This window comes from Oncorhynchus mykiss, chromosome 13 (assembly GCF_013265735.2).
Source record: "Oncorhynchus mykiss isolate Arlee chromosome 13, USDA_OmykA_1.1, whole genome shotgun sequence".
NCBI classification, from domain to species: Eukaryota; Metazoa; Chordata; class Actinopteri; order Salmoniformes; family Salmonidae; genus Oncorhynchus; species Oncorhynchus mykiss.
Window position 1 is genome coordinate 38740082 of NC_048577.1, and position 23648 is coordinate 38763729.

Sequence of the window (23648 nt, forward strand, 5' to 3'; positions counted from 1 at the left end):
AATATTTTTATTTGTTTAACACTTTTTTAGTTACTACATGATTACATATGTATAATAAATAATATGTAATAATAGTTTTGATGTTTTCACTTTTATTCTACATTGTAGAAAATATTAAAAATAAAGAGAAACCCTTGAATGATCAAAACTGTTGACTGGTACTGTATATAAAAAAAATGAATCAGAAGACTGGTATCTGATAGTTCCGACCTGGTCTCAGAGCATTTTGTATTATTCTGTATGTAACTCCAATACACTCCATTTCCTTTTTTCAAAGCTTAAAACTGCGTATAGATTGTTGCATCCATCAATGTAATTGTCTGCATAATTTCCAATGCCCCATATATATTTTGTGGTATATATATATATATATACACACATACAAACATATACCCACATATACTATACCCACATATACTGTATATACAGTTGAAGTCAGAAGTTTACATACACCTTAGTCAAATACATTTAAACTCAGTTTTTCACAATTCCTGACATTTAATCCTGGGGTGGCAGGTAGCCTAGTGGGGCGGCAGGTAGCCTAGTGGGGCGGCAGGTAGCCTAGTGGGGCGGCAGGTAGCCTAGTGGGGCGGCAGGTAGCCTAGTGGGGTGGCAGGTAGCCTAGTGGTTAGAGTGTTGGACTAATAGCTGAAAGGTTGCAAGTTCAAATCCCCGAGCTGACAAAGTACAAATCTGTCGTTCTGCCACTGTTCCTAGGCTGTCATTGAAAATAAGAATTTGTTAACTGACTTGCCTAGTTAAATAAAAAAAACTTTTTTTTAAAGTACAAGTCCTAACTGATAGTTTGTTAACAAGAAATTTGTGGAATGGTTGACTTGTGGAATGGTAAACTTCCAACTGCAACTATATATATATATATATATATATATATATATATATATACACATATTCATACATACACACTTTTATTCAGAATATACCTTCCTTTATTGTTCCCCGCAAACCCTACGACCCCTCCCTCAAACCCTACGACCCCTCCCTCAAACCCTACGACCCCTCCCTCAAACCCTACGACCCCTCCCTCAATTGGAATAAACTAACAAACAATAACACTTAGGCTTTTACTGACGGCTTATACATTCTATACACATTTTACAGACAATCTATTTTACAATTGTTATATTTTGTTTGTTTTTAGTCCTGGCCTTCCTCTATTTCTGATGTTCATCCAGTTTGATTTCTATTTGCCATATATTTGTAACTTTGCTATTTCACAACCTTTCTGAACCTATATACATTTTACAGACCCCGTATGTTTTACATTAGTTATGTTGTTGTTATTAGTCCCACCCTTCAGCTCCATTCAACCCCTCCCATCTATCTCTTAACACCATCCATATTGGATTTCTATTTGCCATTTATTTTTCGACTATGCCTGTGGTGCTTCACAAAAGTACTGAACCTTTCTATTCTCATAGTTTCTACAGATTGTAAATTAAAGATAAAATGTTTTGCTAAAATAATTTGTATATTATTGATCGATTGACTATGGCTTTTCAAATGAGTTCTAGGTAAATGTTGCAATTCTTCAGCCATTCCTGGACCTGTGACTAAAAAACGAGCTACATACAGTATGGACAGTACCAAAATAAATGATCTAATGACTCTGCCTCCTCGCAGCAAAATCAGCAGAGCTGGGAAAAGTGTATCCTTCACATATGGCATGTATTCATTTGTGGATGTCCATCCCCCAATTCGTATGATATGTTATGAATTCCAATTCGTATGATATGTTACGAGTTTGCTTAACTTACAAAATGCTACGAATTTGCAAAATGTACTGTATGTTACGAATTTGCTAAACTTATGAATTTTACAAATAGTAGCTAGTTGGATAATGTTAGCTAGGCTAGGGGTTAGTGGTAAGGGTTAAGGTTAGGGTTAAGTTTAGGAGTTAGGTAAAGGGTTAAGGTTAGCTAACATGCTAAGATGTTGCAAATGACTTACAAAGTAGGTTGTTCATGATGAGTTTCGAACTTGCAACCTTTGGGTTGCTAGACATTTGTGTTATACACCCACTTATACACCTCTACCAGCCTTAAGTAACCATCCGTCGTATCTAACCATACCAAACGTAACATATCATACTAATTTGTGTGTCCCTGATTTCCATTTACTATGTTACGTCTAGTCTATGAGACCAGGCTGATAGTTCTTGTTCCTCTCACCAACTCACTAACATAGAGATAATATTTCACAAACTGCACTTTGTCAGAGGTGTGATTGGCATTTCTTCATATTCTCACCGTCCAGTGTGCAGTGGCTCTACGGTGCTAAATGTCAGTCAGTAGAGATGAGAAGCAGTTTAAAGCTGATGCTGCAACGACCTACTCTACTCTTTTTAAATGATATAGATAAAATGATTATGCAGGGGAGTTAATGGCCATGGCAGGGAAAAGCACCAGGGATCCCCTTGATGATGGAAATTGTGACATTTGGCATATGCAATTGTGCAGATTTTTTTGCTGCAGAACAGCATTCATGACATAGTGGAAACATATTTACATCAAACAGTATTTTGTTGTGTGAGAGATACTGCATGTGGCTTGAAAAATAACAGCCCTATAGGACAGCGACGGATCTCATCATTTAAGTTTGAGGTATTTTGCAATAACTTCACCAATACAGTAGCCTTCACAGAGTATGTTATTCTTATAATACGTTTTTTTTTCAGATAAATGCAATTTTGAGGAAGAATGACCTTACTGCACAGTATGTGTGTGAGGGATAGTATATTACCAGCACAACCATATGAGACAAACAATAAATAGGAAGCCTGTATGTGATTCAAGGCCACAGGTGAAGGGAGCATGAAGGTTAGCAGTGGAAATCTATTCCGAGTCGATGTCAGTCAACGTTCTCCGATGTCATGAGCATGTCTTCCAGGGGGGGTTCTCAGTCCTCTAGTCTCACTATTAGGGGAAGATTTACTGTCCCCACTGGGGCTTTAATGATAAGGCCTGGATGTACAGAATAAATAAAAACAAATAAAACCTCCCCTGTCTCTATAACTTAGAGGGTAAAGGTTTTAAAAACTGCCACGCTGGTTTCTTACTATTCTCCATTTTGTGTCATATTGCACGTAATGCCACAGTGAATCTTGATCTCAATCGCCTCTACAGTACCATGGGAACAATAGGCGATGTTCCATAGTTTTACCACAGCATTCTTTCTGGACAGGCATCTGTCCCTTGTGACACGTGTCAAAGAAAGCAGCTTGGCACAGAGGACCCTCACCTCTTTCATACGTCCTCGACATCCGTCAAAGCAAAGTGTCAATCACAGGTTCAAAGTGGTCATTAAAAACCATACTCACAGTCTGTATTGTCTCCTCAGTTTCAAGGCTCAGTTAGAGGAACTAAATAGAATGAGTGCATGGACTTGAAGTCGACCCCTTGGATCATCCTCAGATGAGAAGTCAACATGTTGCTTTTTTTACTAAAGTAGGGCTCCCGAGGGCAGTACATCACCACTGTTGATACTGGAGAGATTAAATCAACGCCAGTCAATTGATCTAGCTATCCAGGCGTTCACATTGATGTGTTCAACTGTGATAACATTTTGAAGTCCTTCCAAATGTGCCACTCTCGCTAGTGATTGACAAAGACACATCAAAAGGCGATTTGCCTCACATTGAAATCTAGTTGCCATGGACACTGACATTGTTTGAAATCAAAGGGAAACAGTGTCAATATTAGCTCCAGTTTGAAATTATAATCAAAAATTGTAACAGGTAAAAATCATTAAAACATGAAAGGCTAATAGATTAAAGAGTTCTAATCCTGCTCCTGATGTGCATTAGAAATATCATATTTTAGTGACCCTTGCATTGGTGAGCATATTATAACTATAGATGGTTTGACATTATGGACTCAGGAAAGATTGCTCTTCATAGTATCTGCAATTCAGTCCATACACAATTGTGTAAGTTCTTAGATGCCTTCTTCGAAGATTGACAGAGAGCAGCATACCACAATGTGTTTGACACACCCTGGTCTGTTTCACCTGTCTTTGTACTTGTCTCCACCCCCCTCCAGGTGTCGCCCATCTTCCTCGTTATCCCCAGTATATTTATACCTGTGTTCTCTTTTTTGTCTGTTGCCAGTTCGTCTTCTCTTGTCATGTCTTACCAGTGTCTTTTCCTGTCTCGCTGCGTTCTCAAGTTCTGTTTCCTAGTTTCCATGGTTCTGACCATTCTGCCTGCCCTGACCCAGAGCCTGTCTGCTGTTCTGTACCTTATTGTCTCTGCCCTGGATTACGGACCTCTGCCTGCCTTTTATTGTCTTTTGCCTGCCCCCTGTTTGGGTCAAGAAACATCTGTAACTCTAGCTGTCTGCATCTGGGTCTTATCCTGAGTTCTGATAGTGTTGTATTGTGTTTAAAAATGACAGAGATTTGAGCCTTTACCTTAGCAGCAGACAACACGGCTATCTGTGGTCCTACTAACAGATTCCATCCCTTTAGGGTTTAACAAGGAGAGTTTGAGGCTTTCTAGCAGTTAACCTTGGTTAAATTCCTGTTCCCATGCTGTTTATTCTCCACTGCCCTCGGATTCTCCACAATGTGAAAAACATGACAGTTGAGGTACTGACTACAAGTTCTAAGAGAATATGTTCAGATTGACCCGTCTGAATCCCTTTACCATTCAGTCTCTAGATTGCTGGCACTCAAGCATAGGGAGGGTAGTGTGTTTCTTCCCTGGTTTACATTCACTCTTTTGCAGGTTTTACCATATCATTTCTGCCATCCTAGACACATTTCCTCATCTGCTTGGTACTGCACTTATGCACTATTTTCCATACACTAACTATATGACAGGTTAATATTTAAGTCATAATGCCCTCAAAGCAAGTGTTTGGAGGTTACGTTGGCACGGGTGTTGTTATGCTCGAGACGAAGTGGAGGGCCGGCAAATCGTGCCAATGTTTCTTCCAAACACCGGCATTAAGGACATTATCACTTTATACAACGGATTAGTAACAAATTGAAATGATTTTTTCATGAAAAAAAATATTTTTATGAACTTAATCATTCTATCCAATCATTCCTTCAACAAGATATAGTCCCGACACAAATCTAGGGTTGCTACCCAAGCCGTCTGGTCGTTCATATATCGGTTTGATTGCCAGAGACTTGACCCTGTCATTCAGTCTTTTTGTTCTGTGTTGCCATACTGGCTAGCAACGCTCTTAACCCTTGCTTGCTAGCTAGCCAACTACAGCTAATTTACTGTCATGTCAAACAGTGCAGCCAGAATAACAACAGTAGCTGCATTTACATTTTTTAAGCTGTTTTCTCGTGACATTTATTTGGATATATCCATAACAATGAGCTAATGAGGCACAATTTCACCTGGCATAGAAAATGTGCTCTCTCATCAGGACACTGTTGTTCAGAGGAGCTAGCCAACAACACAGCTAACAATTTCACTTCAAACTGAAGCTGGAAAGATTGCAAACTACCTGCACTTCGTTTTGTTTTACCTTTCTTCAATTGACATTTCTTTGTATATATCAATACAAATGATGCCAGCTGATTCATGATTTCGACTGTCTGAGAATCGCTGTCTGCCTGTCTGTCTCGTCTCGACTACCGACCCCTACACCTTCTTTACTATGGGACAGCTGGAGATCGAAATTGAATATGGAAACAATGTTGCAAATGTTAGAGAGACAGCAAGGTTTATACAAATCAAGATAATGTCTAGATACATTTTTAAAGTGGAAATCAAGTTTATAAATTGCCTGGTTGGGCTGATGACACACTGGATTGCACAGTAAGATGGAACAGAGTAAATAGTCATTTTCGTGTCATAGATTTAGCTGGTGGAATAGACACTGGCTGGAATGCTCTTTTAACCAATCAGAATTCAGGATTTGACCCATCCGTTGTATAAAGTCTACCAGACTAACTGTCTATCCTGTACTCTATCCACCATTCATAGTGACAATAGTGGTAGGTGGATGATTTGTCCAGATCTGCATTAGGCTAACTAGCAATCATACCACACATAAAAGCATTCAAATCTGCATCAATTTTCCATATGAATCCACAAGAACAAATAGATACAGCTGATAGGCAGCGGAGAAACCAGGTGCACAATTGCGCATGAAAGGACAGTGAAGACATGAGACATGCAGCTCAAAAACCTTTCCTATTGATCTAGTTTAGGGACATTACAATTATCCTACCTATAGTAGTCTACAACACCACAATTACAATTAATAATTGCATTATTATACTCTAGGTTGCAGTGAAAATGTCATTTGAAAAGCAGTGGGAAAGCCCTGTAATTTGAATGTTTCATTCAATTTGTATTTTTAAATTTTTTATTTAACCTTTATTTAACTAGGCAAGTCAGTTAATTAAGAACAAATTTGTATTTACAATGACCATCTACCCCGGCCAAACCACTGACGACGCTGGGCCAGTTCTACTCCGCCCTATGGGATCGGTGGATCAGTGGGTGGGTCTTCTCTCTACAGTTTATAATGTCTAGAAAGGAACAGTAGCAAGCCCGTCTGGGTGTATTTTGACTTCTGTTTTATTTTCTATTTTACTAAGCTGCGCTGTCTGTTGCAGATCATCATTCTCCCAAGTCCTATAATAGTGTGGCCACATACGCTCCTGGCAGTCCCAGTTATTCAGGAACGCTTAACACATGCTCTGCCTCCTCTCCAACCCGAGCCTAAATACTGTATGTGTAATTTAACTATTTAAATGTATTACTTTTTATATGTGGCAGAAACACAACCAATCACAATGTTTGGTTCGAAATTCACTTATAGGCATGCTCACGTTCATCCAAAATATCATTTCAGCATCCTCAAAATGGCTTGACATTAACCAGGTTTCCATCCAACCTTTTTATGCGAGGAAAGTACATGTCGTATGAAAAATGTCAGGATATCAAGGAAAAGCATACCATTTATTACGTTACAGGTGAAATAATGATGAACTTCACAGGGTGGTGAAAATGCACAGTGATGAGCTTGATGCGCCTTTCAATAAATATCGAGGGTCTTGTTCTAATGTGTCAAAAGGATCGATGCTTAGCTGCAGTTTGACAAATAAAAATAATATTGCACTTTTGTCCATAATAATCTGATCATGTAGCCTACACACACACTTTGTCTGTGAGCTGTTGTCTGGAGCACACATGCCAATACCAGAGTGGACACATTCACTATACCTACACAACATTTTTGGTGACAAAACCAGTAGAGCCAGAGTTGAAAATGCAATGGAAATCCATTTAACTTGTATTTTATTTATTCGGTACATGAGAATTGAACCACAAAAGTTATTTTCATGTGCACTACGTATTTATGCACATAATTTTATCCGCAACAAATTAAATTAGATGGAAACACAACTCTGATGGGATAACACAATCTCACACTCAGTTCTCGCAAATATGTAGAAAAAGTATTTGGATTAATTTGTAGGAAAATAATTTTTTTTTGTGGGGGGGGGGGGGGGGGGGGGGGGGCAAGCTTTGGAACAATCTGTTGAAAGATATTGGAGCAATGCATTTTGGGCAATGGTGTTATACACTGCCTTTTTATTGTACCCCAAATGTATTTATATAAAAAAACAAGTGTTACAACCCAATATTGTTAATCATGGGCGGCAGGTAGCCTAGTGGTTAGAGCGTTGGGCTAGTAACAGAAAGGTTGCTGGATTGAATCCCCGAGCTGACAAGGTAAAAATCTGTTGTTCTGCCCCTGAACAAGGGAGTTAACCCACTGTTCCCCGGTAGGTCGTCATTCCAAATAAGAATTTGTTCTTAACTGACTTGCCTAATTAAATAAAGGTGAAATAAAAATTTTTAAATTACAAATATCAACCAGGTAGTGACCAAAATGCTTACAATATAATAGTAGCCTTAGGTTAAAAATAGTTTTTATTAATTCCGATATTGTTTTCTATGCTTTTATGCTTGTTTCTATGCTTGTTTTCGCTTAATACTTTACTTCCAGATTGGAGTAAAAAGTTGTATTTGTCTGATTTTTCTGTTTATTTTCTGTGGTATCGATGAAGGTATTTGATTGGGGAATGGGGATACATTATCATGGTGGGAATTAAATAACCAATAAGTGTGGGGAAACAGAAGACCCGTAAAACAAATCTGTTTGGTTTAAATTCCCCTGGTGCAACTGCATGGCATTTGCAACTATAACGAGTCTGTACTATGATCAATTAAGCCATATCAATGCAGTTAATAATCAGGTTCATGTAAAATAATGAATTATGTTGACTTTCATGATGATTGTTATGGTCGTGTCAATCATGTTATATACTTAAGCTATTGTGACAAGGCTTTTTCCAGCATGGTGTAGGCCTACTGCTTCTGCCCAGAGGCCTACTAGGAATTCATGGCAACGGCCGTTAGAGCACACTTTGCCACGTATGAGCCCTGGTTAGAGACCTCGTTGCAGCTTTCCCTTTCTTCCGCTACATTGATGGCAGCGTTGGGATCACGTTCAGCTCACACCTAGTTAAGTGATCTAGTGGTGGGAAGCGTTCTGTTCTTCAACATTGTGTTGGGTGTAATTACATTGATGTATTTAGTGAACAATGGATGAGCAACAATGGGCATGACGGATAGAAGTAGTCACTACAGGTATTATCAATCCTTACATCAAAGTTGCGTGAAGCTGGGCCTCCCGGGTGGTGCAGTGGTCTAAGGCACTGCATCGCAGTGCTAGCTGTGCCACCAGAGACTCTGGGTTCGAGCCCAGGTTCTGTCGCAGCCGGCTGCGACCGGGAGGTCCATGGGGAGACACACAATTGGCCTAGCGTCGTCCGGGTTAGGGAGGGTTTGGCCGGTAGGGATATCCTTGTCTCATCGCGCACTAGCGACTCCTGTGGCGGGCCGGGCGCAGTGCACACTAACCAGGTCGCCAGGTGCACGGTGTTTCCTCCGACGCATTGGTGCGGCTGGCTTCCGGGTTGGATGCGCGCTGTGTTAAGTTGGTTGGGTTGTGTTTCGGAGGATGCATACGGGAGTTGTAGCGATAAGACAAGATAGTAACTGCTAACAGTTGGAGAAAAAGGGACAAAAAAATTAAATAAAAAAAAATTACATTTAAAAAAAGTTGCCTGAAGCTGAATGGAAAGTGCCACAGTTATTCAGAAGAAAATCCTCTGTATGTCTAATTTGCATAAGTTCACATACCTGTGTGGACCCAAAACAAACACGTTCTACACCTTTACAAAGTACCTGTTTAAAGTGTTATTACATACATGATGTTCTTTTGTTAAAGCTTATACATATAATAACCTGACAATGATCCACATCATATGGTAGACAAATAATGTAAGTGTGCTCTGCAGCAAAACACAACTATCCGTTATTTAGGATGCAAACCAATAATATGAATCACTGTTGATCCATCCTGTTCTGATCTAATGAGGCGGATGTAGGATTTTCTACGGCCTAGAATCAAGGCCTTTCCCAGTCATGAAGGATGAAGCTAGGCCTCTCTTGGTTCTCATTGGCTAAGACTGATTATGGGCTATATGTCCGACTCTCCTATACCACTTTGCCCAACATGTTATACCCCAAAAGTTGTAAATTAACCCTTTTATAAGGTGATATAACTTGTATGATTATTATTAGAGCTGTGAAACCCATAGATGAATGGCTCAGACTGAGCATTTCTCACTGGAAATTGCTGCTGACATTGAACATAGCCTAGGGTTAGGTTATTCAATTAATTTCAGACTCTCCTATACCACATTTCCAAACTTCTTATAGGTTGTAAATATAAATTTTTTAAGCTGATTCAACTTGTATCATTATTATAGAGCTGTGAAACCAATTGCCGAATGGCTTCATTTATTTATGGAGAGCAATTTCCATTTTATAACAGGTAGGGTCCATTTATTTACAGTAGAGTGTTGATTAATTATTGCTTTCTTCAGTGGAAATACAGAATATGTATAAAACTGGAAAATATTCCAAAAGCTAAATCAGGTAGAGATTAAGGGCTATTTAACCATGTTAATCATTACTGAAACATGCAACTGCAAACATTTAACCAGTTAAAGATTAGGAATACATGACAGATACAACATTTTTATAAAAAATGATGAACACAAAAGTCAAGAGTTGGCTATAATATCAGTAAAAACAAAGTGAGTGTGTGTACATATGTGTGTAAGTGTTGGTGTGTAAGTGTAAGTGTATAATGTTGTGTATTATATAATTTCCCAACATGAAATTGTATCCACATTCCCCAATTAAATATCTTCATCGATACCACAAAAAAAGAAGAAAAATCTGTATTTTTTTCTCCAATCTGGCAACCCTCATAAAATTTGACATACAGTGCATTCGGAATGTATTCAGACCCCTTGACTTTTTACACATTTTGTTATGTTACAGCCTTATTCTAAAATGAAATAAATTGTTATTTTTCTTAATGAATATACACACTATAATTTATTATTTACATTTTATTTCACCTATATTTATCCAGGTAGGCTAGTTGAGAACAAGTTCTCATTTGCAACTGTGACCTGGCCAAGATAAAGCAAAGCAATTTGACACATACAACAACACAGAGTTACACATGGAATAAACAAACATACAATCAATATATACAGCATGTGCAAATGAGGTAGGATAAGAGAGGTAAGGTAATAAATAGGCTATGGTGGCAAATTAATTACAAATAGCAATTAAACACTGGAATGGTAGGATGTGTAGAAGATGAATGTGCAAGTTGAGATACTGGGGTGCAAAGGAGCAAGATAAATAAATTAATACAGTATGGGGATGAGGTAGACTGGATGGGCTATTTACAGATGAGCTATGTACAGATGCAGTGATCTGTGAGCTGCTCTAACAGCTGGTGCTTAGTGAGGGAGGTAAGAGTCTCCAGCTTCAGAGATTTTTGCAGTTCGTTCCAGTCATTGGCAGTAGAGAACTGGAAGGAGAGGCGGCCAAAGGAAGAATTGGCTTTGGGGGTGATCAGTGAGATATACCTGCTGGAGCGCGTACTACGGGTGGGTGCTGCTATGGTGACCAGTGAGCTGAGCAGAGACTTGTAGATGACCTGGAGCCAGTGGGTTTGGAGACGACTATGATGCGTGGGCCAGCCAACGAGAGCATACAGGTCACAGGAGTGGGTAGTATATGGGGCTTTGGTGACAAAACGGATGGCACTGTGATAGACTGCATCCAATTTGTTGAGTAGAGTGTTGGAGGCTATTTTGTAAATTACATCGACGAAGTCGAGGATCGGTAGGATGGTCAGTTTTACTAGGGTATGTTTGGCAGCATGAGTGAAGGATGCTTTGTTGCAAAATAGGAAGCTGATTCTAGATTTAATTTTGGATTGGAGATGTTTAATATGAGTCTGGAAGGAGAGTTTACAGTCTAACCAGACACCTAGTTATTTGTAGTTGTCCACATATTCTAAGTCAGAACCGTCCAGAGTAGTGATGCTGGACGTGCGGGCAGCGATCGGTTGAAAAGCATGCATTTAGTTTTACTTGCATTGAAGAACAGTTGGAGGCCACAGAAGGAGAGTTCACCAGCACCGAGAGCGACATCATTGATGTATACAGAGAAGAGAGTCGGCCCGAGAATTGAACCCTGTGGCACCCCCATAGAGACTGCCAGAGATCCGGACAACAGGCCCTCCGATTTGACATACTGAACTCTATCGGAGAAGTAGTTGGTGACCCAAGCCAGGCAATCATTTGAGTAACCAAGGCTGTTGAGTCTGCCAATAAGAATGTTGTGATTGACAGAGTCGAAAGGTCGATGAATACGGCTGCACAGTAATGTCTCTTATCGATGGCGGTTATGATATCGTTTAGGATCTTGAGCATGGCTGAGGTGCACCCATGACCAGTTCTGAAACCAGATTGCATAGCGGAGAAGGTACGGTGAGAATCGAAATGGTCAGTAATCTGTTTGTTAACTTGGCTTTCAAAGACCCTAGAAAGGCAGGGTAGAATAGATTTAGGTCTGTAGCAGTTTGGGTCAAGAGTGTCTCCCCCTTTGAAGAGGGGGATGACCGCGGCAGCTTTCCAATCTATTGGAATCTCAGATGATACGAAAGAGAGGTTGAACAGGCTAGTAATAGGGGTTGCAATAATTTCGGCAGGTAATTTTAGAAAGAGAGGGTCCAGATTGTCTAGCCCAGCTGATTTGTAGGGGTCCAGATTTTGCAGCTCTTTCAGAACATCAGCTATCTGGATTTGGGTGAAGGAGAAGTGGGGGAGGTTTGGGCGAGTTGCTGTGGGGCTGTTGACCGGGGTAGGGGTAGCCAGGTGGAAAGAATGGCCAGCAGTAGAAAAAAGCTTATTGAAATTCTCAATTTTTGTCGATTTATCAGTAGTGACAGTGTTTCCTAGCCTCAATGCAGTGGGCAGCTGGGAGGAGGTGCTCTTATTCTCCATTGACTTTACAGTGTCCCAGAACCTTTTTGAGTTTGTACTACAGGATGCAAATTTCTGTTTGATAAAGCTAGCCTTAGCTTTCCTAACTGCCTGTGTATATTGGTTCCTAACTTCCCTGAAAAGTTGCATATCACGGGGGCTATTCGATGCTAATGCAGAACGCCACAGGATGTTTTTGTGCTGGTCAAAGGCAGACAGGTCTGGAGTGAACCAAGGGCTATATCTATTCCTAGTTCTACATTTTTTGAATGGAGCATGCTTATTTAAGATGGTCAGGAAGGCACTTTTAAAGAATAACCAGGCATCCTCTCCTGACGGGATGAGGTCAATGTCATGCCAGGATACCCCGACCAGGTCGATTAGAAAGGCCTGTTCGCTGAAGTGTTTCAGGGAGCGTTTGACAGCGTTTGACAGTTATGAGAGGTGGTCGTTTGACCGCAGACCCATTACGGATGGAGGCAATGAGGCAGTGATCGCTGAGATCTTGGTTGAAAACAGTAGAGGTGTATTTGGAGGGCGAGTTAGTTAGGATGATATCAATGAGGGTGCCCGTGTTTACGGATTTGAGGTTGTACCTGGTAGGTTCATTGATAATTTGTGTGAGATTGAGGGCATCAAGCTTAGATTGTAGGACGGCTGAGTTGATAAGCATGTCACAGCTCAGAAGATAGATGGGAGGCAATAAATTCACAAATGGTGTCCAGGGCACAGCTGGAGGCTGAGGGGGGTCTATAGCAAGCGGCAACGGTGAGACACTCGTTTCTGGAAAGGTGAATTTTTAGAAGTAGAAGCTCAAATTTAGTACAGACCTATAATGACAAAGCAAAAACTGTTTTTCAGAAATGTTTGCAAATTTATTTAAAAAAAACCTGAAATATCACATTTACGTAAATATTCAGATCCTTTACTCAGTACTTTGTCGAAGCACCTTTTGCAGAGATTACAGCCTCGAGTGTTCTTGGGTATGACGCTACAAGCTTGGCACACCTGTATTTCGGTAGTTTATCACATTCTTCTCTGCAGATCCTCTCAAGCTATGGCAGGTTGGATGGGGAGCGTTGCTTCACAGCTATTTTCAGGTCTCTCCTGGGACACTCAAGGACATTCAAAGACTTGTCCCGAAGCCACTCCTGCATTGTCTTGGCTGTGTGCTTAGGGTCGTTGTCCTGTTGGAAGGTGAACCTTCACCCCAGTCTGAGGTCCTGAGTGCTCTGGAGCAGGTTTTCATCATCTCTCTGTACTTTGTTCCCTTCATCTTTGCCTCGATCAAAGTCTCTCAGTCCCTGCCGCTAGAAAACATTCCCACTGCATGATGCTACCACTACCATACTTCACCGTAGAGATGGTGCCAGGCTTCTTCCAGATGTGACGCTTGACATTTAGGCCAAATAGTTCAATCTTAGTTTCATCAGACCAGAGAATCTTGTTTCTCATGGTCTGAGAGTCTTTAGGTGCCTTTTGGCAAAGTACAAGCAGGCTGTCATCTGCTTTTTACTGAGGATTGGCTTCCGTCTGTCAACTCTACCATAAATGCGCCGCGACACAATCCTGTCTTGGAGCTCTACGGACAATTTCTTCGACCTCATGGCTTGGTTTTTGCTCTAACATGCACTGTCAACTGTTGGATCTTATAAAGGTGTGTGCCTTTACAAATCATGTCCAAACAATTTAATTTACCACAGTTGGACTCCAATCCATTTGTAGAAACATCTCAAGAATAATCAATGGAAACAGGATGAACCTGAGCTCAAAATCGAGTCTCATAGCAAAGGGCCTGAATACTTATTTGAAGAAGTTTTTTTTTAAATTTTTTAATACATTTGCAAACATTTCTAAAAACCTTTTTCGCTTCGTCATTATGGGGTATTCTGTGCAGATTGCTGAGTATTTTTTTTCCATTTTTGAGTAAGGCTCTAACGTAACGAAATGTGGGGTCTGAATACTTTCAGAAGGCATGGTATATATATAAATAAAAGTGGTAAACAAAAAAAGGGAGTGTAAAACACCATTGCCCATCAAGCATTGCTCTAATAACTTTCAAAACACTGTTTTCCGAAGTTTGCCTCCCCAAAATGTATTTTCCTATGAATGAAGTCTCATAAAAATGTGTCGTTTCACACGAATTAAGACGCACAAAAATGCACGAAATCTGCTTAAATGCTATTTCTACATATTTGCACGAATTGAGTGTGAGATTGTGTTGGATGGGGAAAATATTGTTTTTATGCAAATGTTTGAACATTTGCATGAAAATCTTTCGCAATTGGATTGAAACCTAGCTATAAACACCATAAAGACTCTGGCAAGTGCTCTAATCCAGTGTCACTTTGATTATGCCTGCACATTAAGGTTCAACAGCAGCCCCAAAAATCTAAAGAATAAGCTACAGACCAGCCAAAACAAGCTTGTAAGAATTGTGCTTGAACTACCCTCTCATACTCATCTGGAGGTCAATCATTTTAAGCAGCTAGGCTGGCTATCTGTGGAAAAAAATAGTAATATTAATTCAACTTGGTCTGGTCCAAGTTCACAGATTTTGCTCCCAGGTACCTATCCAACTATTTCTTATTTGTTAGAGCTGTCCACCAGAAAAATACCAGAGCCAGAGAGTAATATTAACTGTTTTAAATATAAGTCTACCTGGTAAGAACCATTAAGCAATAAGGCACGAGGGGGTGTGGTATATGGCCAATATACCACGACTAAGAGATATGCTTTGTTAATTGGTTGTATGGTGCATTGGCACAGAAACCTGTTAATGGAAAATGTGTTGCATATATTTTACATAACTATAAATATGGCATCAAAATGTAGAAAATCTGATTTCCCCCTAGCTTATCATGGTCTGCAGCCGGCTCTGGTCGTAGTGTAGGCCTAGTGAAACAAGCAGGGGGAGCAAGCTCGTCCGTGGTGGTCGGCGAACCCTCAACCTTCTGGCCTGTAGCCCTGCATGTCAACGACTATGTTACAAAAAGAGTGGCAAAGCTGATGTTTATCCACGTTTATAAACGCAGGGTCGCTAGACTTCCTGTTATTTGTGGACATAAGCATACTTTTTTATCAATTCTATGAGGGTGTGCATTTTTATTTTTAAAGTTCAAAGTGAGGGTCAGGTGAAAATATTTGTAACGTTGGGGAGGGGGGTGCTTATTTTTATGACCCCACCCAGTGAATTTAGAACTGACCCTTCAAATTAATTTTATTTTGTTGGAGAATACCATGTCCTGTGAGGGCTTGTCTTGTCTCATGTAGTTATCCATGCATATTGTGACCGGCAGATTAGAGATAGATTCCCCGGGATCCTCTTAGGGACACACATTACAGGGCAGTGTAACACCTGGAGGGAGTCATGCTAAGGTTGAATCCATGCCAGTCACTGGACTTACCTCTGCTATCTGGGTTAATGTCTCCGATAAGTAAAAGCATCTCTGGGATCCTCCAGTAGCATCAGTCCAGTCCTCATGGATCCTTCTTCTGGTCCTCTGGGGAACACACACAGAAAATCGAAGGGTAAATCAAACTGCTCGTTTTTGCTCTCTGCACAGGAAAACATATGGCAGAGTGCAAAGTGTGAATGAATCTCTTCATAACGTTGGAGTGGTTTTAAAACATTTCTGTCCAAACAAAAGATAGAAATCCACGTAGAAATCCATATTTTAGTATCTAGCCAGCTCACACTGTTGTTTCGGTTCAGAACAGGGTCATTGGTTTTAGTAGTGCTCATAAAGGAGTAGTTCCCAACTCCGGTGCTGGAGTCCATCCAACAGTATTCATTTCTGTTGTGGCCCAGGACAAGCACACTTGATTCTACTTATCAACTAATCATCAACCCCTTAACAAGCTGAATGAGGTGTGTTTGTCTGGGGCTTCAACAGAAATGTATACTGTTGGATGTACTCCAGCACCAGAGTTGGGAGCCACTGTCTTAAAGGATTGATTAGGGGAATTCATCTTAGGTGGGTGACCCTTATTACCTATAATGAACTATCATTGCCGGGGCTCTCTGCAATAACAATTCATGAGCACGTCCAACAGCACAACAATTTTTTCAAAGGAGTGATTTGATTCACTCTATAAACCTCAATTAACAGGAACACGCTAATGAAATCCTGTATACCATATTCTGGCCATGCAATTTCCTGTGATCAGCAAACTGCTCATACTAATTAAACAAAACTCAATTTGCTTTCCTCCCTCTAAATGGCTTCCTGTATAAACCCAATGACTATTTTCCATACTCACTGCCCAGGGGGAACATGGGTGCTCTCTCTGTTCATATTACGGAAAGGCAAGACAATGATGAGAAACGGATACTTTGTACCCAGTATATGTCATTTGTTAGCTAAATAGAATATGATGTATAGCCCTGCTGTTGCCTTTACTCATGTTGGTAGGATCTTGTTTATGAAGTCTCTTTGCAACACTGCAGTAATGAAAAGTTCCTATATAGAGACACCTACATACATATTAACTCAAGCTTCAGATGAGTGCGCTATCAGTATTCATATCAGTACTCTATTCCCCTCTCCTGTGATCCACTGTTTGCGTGACATGCAGTATCTTGGGAAAAACACAGACAGAAATTCAATGTAGAACAGTAGCTAATGGAAATCTGAAACACTGCTAGAATTTCAATAAATCCGAGGATGATAGATAACACCATTCAATTAGCTGGTAAGGATGCAATTTGCATTCTGTTGAAAGAGGTGATAGTTTGAGTGCCACGAGGCAGCTGCCATATATCGCAGGCGGGCCTATGAAAACCCCCCAAAAACGGCGGAAACAAGAACCAAAAGAAGAGTTTGGGGAGTCTTGGGCGCTATTCTTTTAATTACTCATCATAATGACTCCATTTAGCTGTTCAATGGCCCATTTTATGGCATTGAACAGGCCTGGGAAGCCCTGTGTCCTTGGCAGGGTTGATCCTGCAGCTGCCCCAGCTAGCTGCCCCATCTAGCCTACACTGCAAAACTGCAAAACCCTTCCCTCGACTCAGAACCCTGGGGGAATACAAGGGTCTCTCAAATATTGACATGAAAAACAACACGTCTACATGGGTTTTCACTGTTACTAAACACAGCCGTAACTCAATGCATTATTTTCCAGATGTAAACAGAGAAAAAAATATAAACGGACGAGAAGCGCAAAACCCCCTCGGGATTTCAAATGTAAGTAAATGGTGTTTCCTGCACATATTTGTAAAAAATCAATGAAGTAACTAAATGAAGGAAACAAAATAACAAGTAAACAGGAATCACATCACATCTCCTATTAGAGCCCAATTATCCCCCCCCATGTTATCTCAGAGGCTGATGCTCTTCTCTACTCATACAGTACGTGTAGTTTTGACAGGATTCTGACCTATTTGTGATGTAAGTGTTTCTGAGGTGGGGCGGGGGTTGGGGGGCGGGGGGTGGGGAGCGGGCCGCAGGGGGGAGCTGGAGCCCAGGAGGAGGTGAAGGCCCCATATGGCCTTGGAGAGAGAGAGAGCATGAGTTTATGGCACATCACCGGCACACTGACCCTGAGCACTGGAAGGCTGGGCATCAACTCAGTCCGATCTGACTGACTGACTCTGCTCAGCTGCTGACAAGTGCAGAGGGGCACACAGGGGTATGTGGACCAAAATAGCCCTGCTGTGGTCCACTTCAGTTTGAAGCAATTGCTCACAAATCACTGGCATGCACTCTCCTCCAAGATAGCGTTCCATAAAATGAGCTTTGTTGCACTGGAAATGCATTCCCTTTGTATGTATTCATTATTGAGGACCCCCTGGATACCTTGTTTCAATTCGTGATAATGATAGCAATATTACAGGACATTGCTACAAGCGATTAGTGAAGTCCTTAGGTATTACTGTCTCAAGTTAATGATGTTCCCCATGAGTGTGGGGTTGAATTTCCTAGACCATTAATAAATTATTGCTCTGAAGATACTGCACGTAGAACATTCTGTCTGCCAAGATACACAGATTGCATTACAATCTGTTCAATGTCGAATATCACACATATTATAAAGTTAACGGTAATGCCGTGGCATTGGTTATCCATGGTACTGGAATTAAGTTAAGGCCCGGGATTCAAGACACACAGATTACACGCATCACACCGATTAGATGTCTTGGATGGGATGTCAACAATATGGATTCCCAATACATTGTTTTGTCTGGCTCGGTTGGTCTTGTACTGGATTCACTGTGGAAGATGTGTAGTAGAAAGATGTTGCCAGTTAGTTGTGAGATAACCATCTGTCCATTCCACTCCCTCGGTCTGTCGACAAGAAAATACAATTAATATTGTACTAAAGAAGAACATGACAAGGCTGAACACTAGAAGATGAAACTGGGGCCGTTAATGTGGAAATCCAACATTTCCCAATTACAAACTTTGTTGTGTATTCTCCTCTATGATTAATACCGCAAAGCAGTGCAGCACAAAATAGGGATGGTAATTACATTGTTAACTTAGTATCGCATTGCAACCCTTCTCTGAGGGACCTCAATGTGCTTGGTTGGTTAAAGCTGAGACTTTAACGACTGCTCCAAAGAAAACAACAGAGACGGGATGAGAGATTTCAGGATGGAATGGATGGATTCATCTGAAAACAAAAAGAGCACTGGAATTCCCCAAGAGTTCAATGAATAATGAAAGAACCCCTGGCCAATTCATTTAAAGATCATTTTAAACAGAAAGAAAATATGGGTCAGTATGTGTATCTTTGCTCGGAAAATATCCTATATTTAATCTGCAGAAAACACAAATACAAAAATGAGATAAAATCAAATAATCGTCCAGGTATGAAAAAATGCCATAGGCTCACAAAAGATTTGTAGAAGAAGAAAGTGAATTTCTAAGTGCGTTGGCTTTTTGTACAAGAGCATAATTCCAATGGAATATTCCCAAAAGGCGGAGTTGGAGACAGATGCAGCACTACACAGCACAGTAACATACAGTGAAACCATAAGAATGATGTAAGGTTTAACTGCATTTTTAGGACCTAGTCACATCAGCATTTCGCTGCACCTGCTATAACACCTGCTAAACTGTGTACGCGACCAATAAAGTTGGATTTGATTTGAGGTGTCTTAAAAGAAAGACGGCCATAAGAGAGGGCTGAGGGCTTTGCCTCTAGTGGCTGGCCGTCTTGGAGGCCACTGTAAGAGGAGAAGTATGCAGTCGTGCATTCATGAGTATCCCTATAATTCTTCTCTATGATGGGCTGAGATGCACACACTGGGATTATGCTTAGACAATCACCGCGGGGACGCCCTAAGACAAAGAACAGCCTCCACATGATGGAAACAGAAGCCCCGTTTACACCTGCTTCTAACATGGACTGTCCTGATCTTGTCGACATTCTGACTGTGCACACATATTTAGAGAGGCGTAGATGATTATAAGACTCATTGTGATCTGATTGTGATCAATTCTTCCTGACTACCTCCGGAGGGATCCATTGTATCTGGATATCAATCATGTGTAAACAGAGCTGCATAGTCAAACCATTTAAATCATCATTATACTGGTCTCTAAAATGGAAATATTTAGAACACATAATTAATCATCAGTTGGATTGAAAAGTGACTATATTCTCTGGTGGTGCAATGCAACCAACCTTTCTAAATGCAGTACAGCCAAGCTAATCTAAAAACAATGGATTCAGGCTAATAAATTATGTTTGGGTGGAAAAGACTGATTCCAGGAAGACCTAAAGGATCATTTTCCGAGGCAACTATTTGTTTCGTATTTGTTGAATTCCCACTTTGTTGCGCTATGCTCAAGATCCAGTAGGAAAACAGACCCTGTTTTTGTGAACTTGATTTCACATCTGAGTGAGTCAGTCTCTCCGTTAGACCTGGAGGCATGGAGGCGAGGAGCCACACTGTTGGTTCCCCCTAGGGAGACTGAAAGACTGGACTTTTCTGATGGACCTGCAAACAGTAAGCCACTTGGAAAACAAAACACACCGAAATCCTTGAAATGAACACGCCAAAAATAGATTATACAGTATTATTGTCTACCATCAGGCAATGTAAATATTCTCTGTCTCTTCCAAACACATTTCAAACAAAATGGGTTCCTAGATACTTTTACTACAAGTTTACTGGTTCAATATTGAAGATATATGGCATTATTGTACACGCATGTGTACTTGGAATGTTAAGATGAGTTGTTATACTGAAATAAGTGTGAGACCAACACAACACGTGTGAGATACATGTCTTTAGTCCATGGGGAGCTGGAATCTTCAGGCGATCTCATTGAACCAACCACCAAAATGCTAGTCAGCTAAAAATGAATCATAACAACATGCTTAATAACGCACTACCTTAGTTAAAGGAAGGACCTCAGGACGCAAGATTGGAGCACAGTTCTAAGTTTTTTATTCGTTTTTTTTTTTTTTTGTCAGAAATTTTTGTCAGCTTGACTAACTCATTTTTCAGCTTAATACTCATGACCAGCTGTAATAGTGAGGTTGACTGACTACTCTAGAAAGGGTTGCATGAATTGATAGCAGCAGCGAACGTTGGCATCATGCACACTATGTCTTAATTGGACTCTGGAGGTGAAGTGGTGCATTTGTGTAATGTGTACTGTACTGTATATAGCCATATTTTGTAACCCCATACACACGTTTGCTAATGTTAATGCTCTGACAAACGCTACAACTACCAAAAGAGTGAAACTCTTCAAGTACGCTGTGATACAATAACATCCCATCATTACTTCATGGCTTTCACCTTTTACGAGCTGTCAGTCGAAATGCTAAAGTTCATATAACATTCATGAGCCATCTAAAAATGTCATCACGTCATGAATACATCAAGATGACATTGTCATGACTATATGGACCACCCCCCCCCCCCCCCCCCCCCCCCACTGTCCTATTAGAAGCTTGTCATGTCCAAATATGATGTCTGCTCACTGTTCCATTATGGAGAGTTAATGCTTCAACCTGTCAATGTAACAAATGTCACGCTCAATGTTATAACACCTAAAAGCTGTACACTTAACTCTTGCCCTGTAAAAGAGGACTATGCAGATCTGTGCAAGGCTGAATTTCAACATATTTTCTTATATCGACTTTAATGGAGTATAGGGACTGGTGGTTGTGAACATGGCTGTTCGGCTCTAACGTAAAAAAGGACTGAATGGTACGCTGAGGAATGCTAGGGGAAGCTATTAAATAACATGCCCTCAGGGGGTTTCTGTGTACTTCGCCGGGGGAATTATTCATTTAGTAGCTGATCTTTGCCTCTTTGGGAAGGCTCTGTGTACGAATAGTAATGTGCTCCTGAGAATGGCCTCATACACACAGATGTGACTGTTTAATGTACTCCCTTGCCTGTTGTTGCTCTCAAGAATCATTCACCAAGAGCATCTTCATAGAGATTTCTAAAAGGCCATAATGACTTTTATACTTCATCAAAGAAGGATCTCTTAAGTGAAACAGGCAATAATATGTTATTATACTGTATATGTAGGGTGGAAAGATTAGCATGACAGTATAACAGGCTCACTGCATGTGTTTTTTACTCTGGGGCTATTATTGCTTCGAGCAGATTTTCTCTGGGGCCTCAAAAGCTAGAGTTGCATGGAAATCCAGTGGATAATGGTATCTAGGATTGCTCTGAGGCACAAAAAGGAACGTGTGGGAACCCTTAAGATACTAATGGATAGAGGTTCTTTTCAGGAATAGAAAGGATTCTTCCAACATTGTGTGCTTTCAAAACAACAAAGACAAAGCTACATGAAGACACCAAGTGACTGATGGATTGGGTATTTTTCGAACATGCATGGCACACTATAAGGTAACACTTTATTTGGATAGATCAGTAACATTTCAGCTAACTACAGTCGATGTCGGAAGTTTACATACACTTTAGCCAAATGCATTTAAACTCAGTTTTTCACAATTCATAACATTTCATCCTAGTAAAAAATCCCTGTCTTAGGTCAGTTAGGATCACCACTTTATTTTAAAAATGTGAAATGTCAGAATAATGTTTTTTCCAGCTTGTATTTCTTTCATCACATTCCCAGTGGGTCAGAAGTTTACATACACTCAATTAGTATTTGGTAGCAATGCCTTTAATAAGTTTAACTTGGGTAAAATGTTTCGGGTAGCCTTCCACAAGCTGCCCACATTAAGTTGGGTGAATTTTGGACATTCCTAATTACAGAGCTGATGTAATTGAGTCAGGTTTGTAGGCCTCCTTGCTCACACACATTTTTCAGTTCTGCCAACAAATTTCTATAGGATTGAGGTCAGGGCTTTGTGATGGCCACTCCAACACCTTGACTTTGTTGTCCTTAAGCCCTTTTGCCACAACTTTGTAAGTATGCTTGGGGGCATTGTCCATTTGGAAGACCCATTTGCGACCAAGCTTTAACTTCCTGACTGATGTCTTGAGATGTTGCTTCAATATATCCACATAATTTTCCTACCTCATGATGCCATCTATTTTGTGATGTGCACCAGTAGCTCTTGCAGCAAAGCACCCACACAACATGATGCTGCCACCCCCGTGCTTCACAGTTGGGATGGTGTTCTTCAGCTTGCAAGCATCCCCCTTTTCCCTCCAAATATAACGATGGTCATTATGGCCAAACAGTTCTATTTTTGTTTCATCAGACCAGAGGACATTTCTCCAAAAAGTACGATCTTTGTCCCCATGTGCAGTTGCAAACCGTACTCTGGCTTTTTATGGCGGTTTTGGAGCAGTGGCTTCTTACTTGCTGAGCGGCCTTTCAGGTTATGTCGACTTAGGACTCGTTTTACTGTGGATATAGATACTTTTGTACCTGTTTCCTCCAGCATCTTCAAGGTCCTTTGCTGTTGTTCTGGGATGATTTTCACTTTTCGCACCAAAGTACGTTAATCTCTAAGAGACGGAACGCGTCTCCTTCCTGAGCGGTATGATGGCTGCGTGGTCCCATGATGTTTATACTTGTGTACTATTGTTTGTACAGATGAACGTGCTACCTTCCGGCATTTGGAAATTGCTCCCAAGGATGAACAAGACTTGTGGAGGTCTACAATATTTTTTCTGAGGTCTTGGCTGATTTCTTTGGATTTTCCCATGATGTCAAGCAAAGAGGCACTGAGTTTGAAGGATGGCCTTAAAATACATCCACAGGTACACCTCTAATTGACTCAAATTATGTCAATTAGCTTATCAGAAGCTTCTAAAGCCATGACATCAT

The 23648-nt window shown here is 40.6% G+C and overlaps 1 protein-coding gene across 1 annotated transcript in view; it reads right to left on the minus strand.

The window, feature by feature from the left end:
* The window catches only part of LOC110486300 (protein ELFN1), a 94858-nt gene that overhangs the window by 27381 nt on the left and 43829 nt on the right, over positions 1–23648 (minus strand). Inside the window, exon 2 of the mRNA XM_021557782.2 lies at positions 15828–15923. The gene's annotated coding sequence lies outside the window, so the exon portion shown is untranslated. The remainder of the gene's footprint in view (positions 1–15827; positions 15924–23648) is intronic.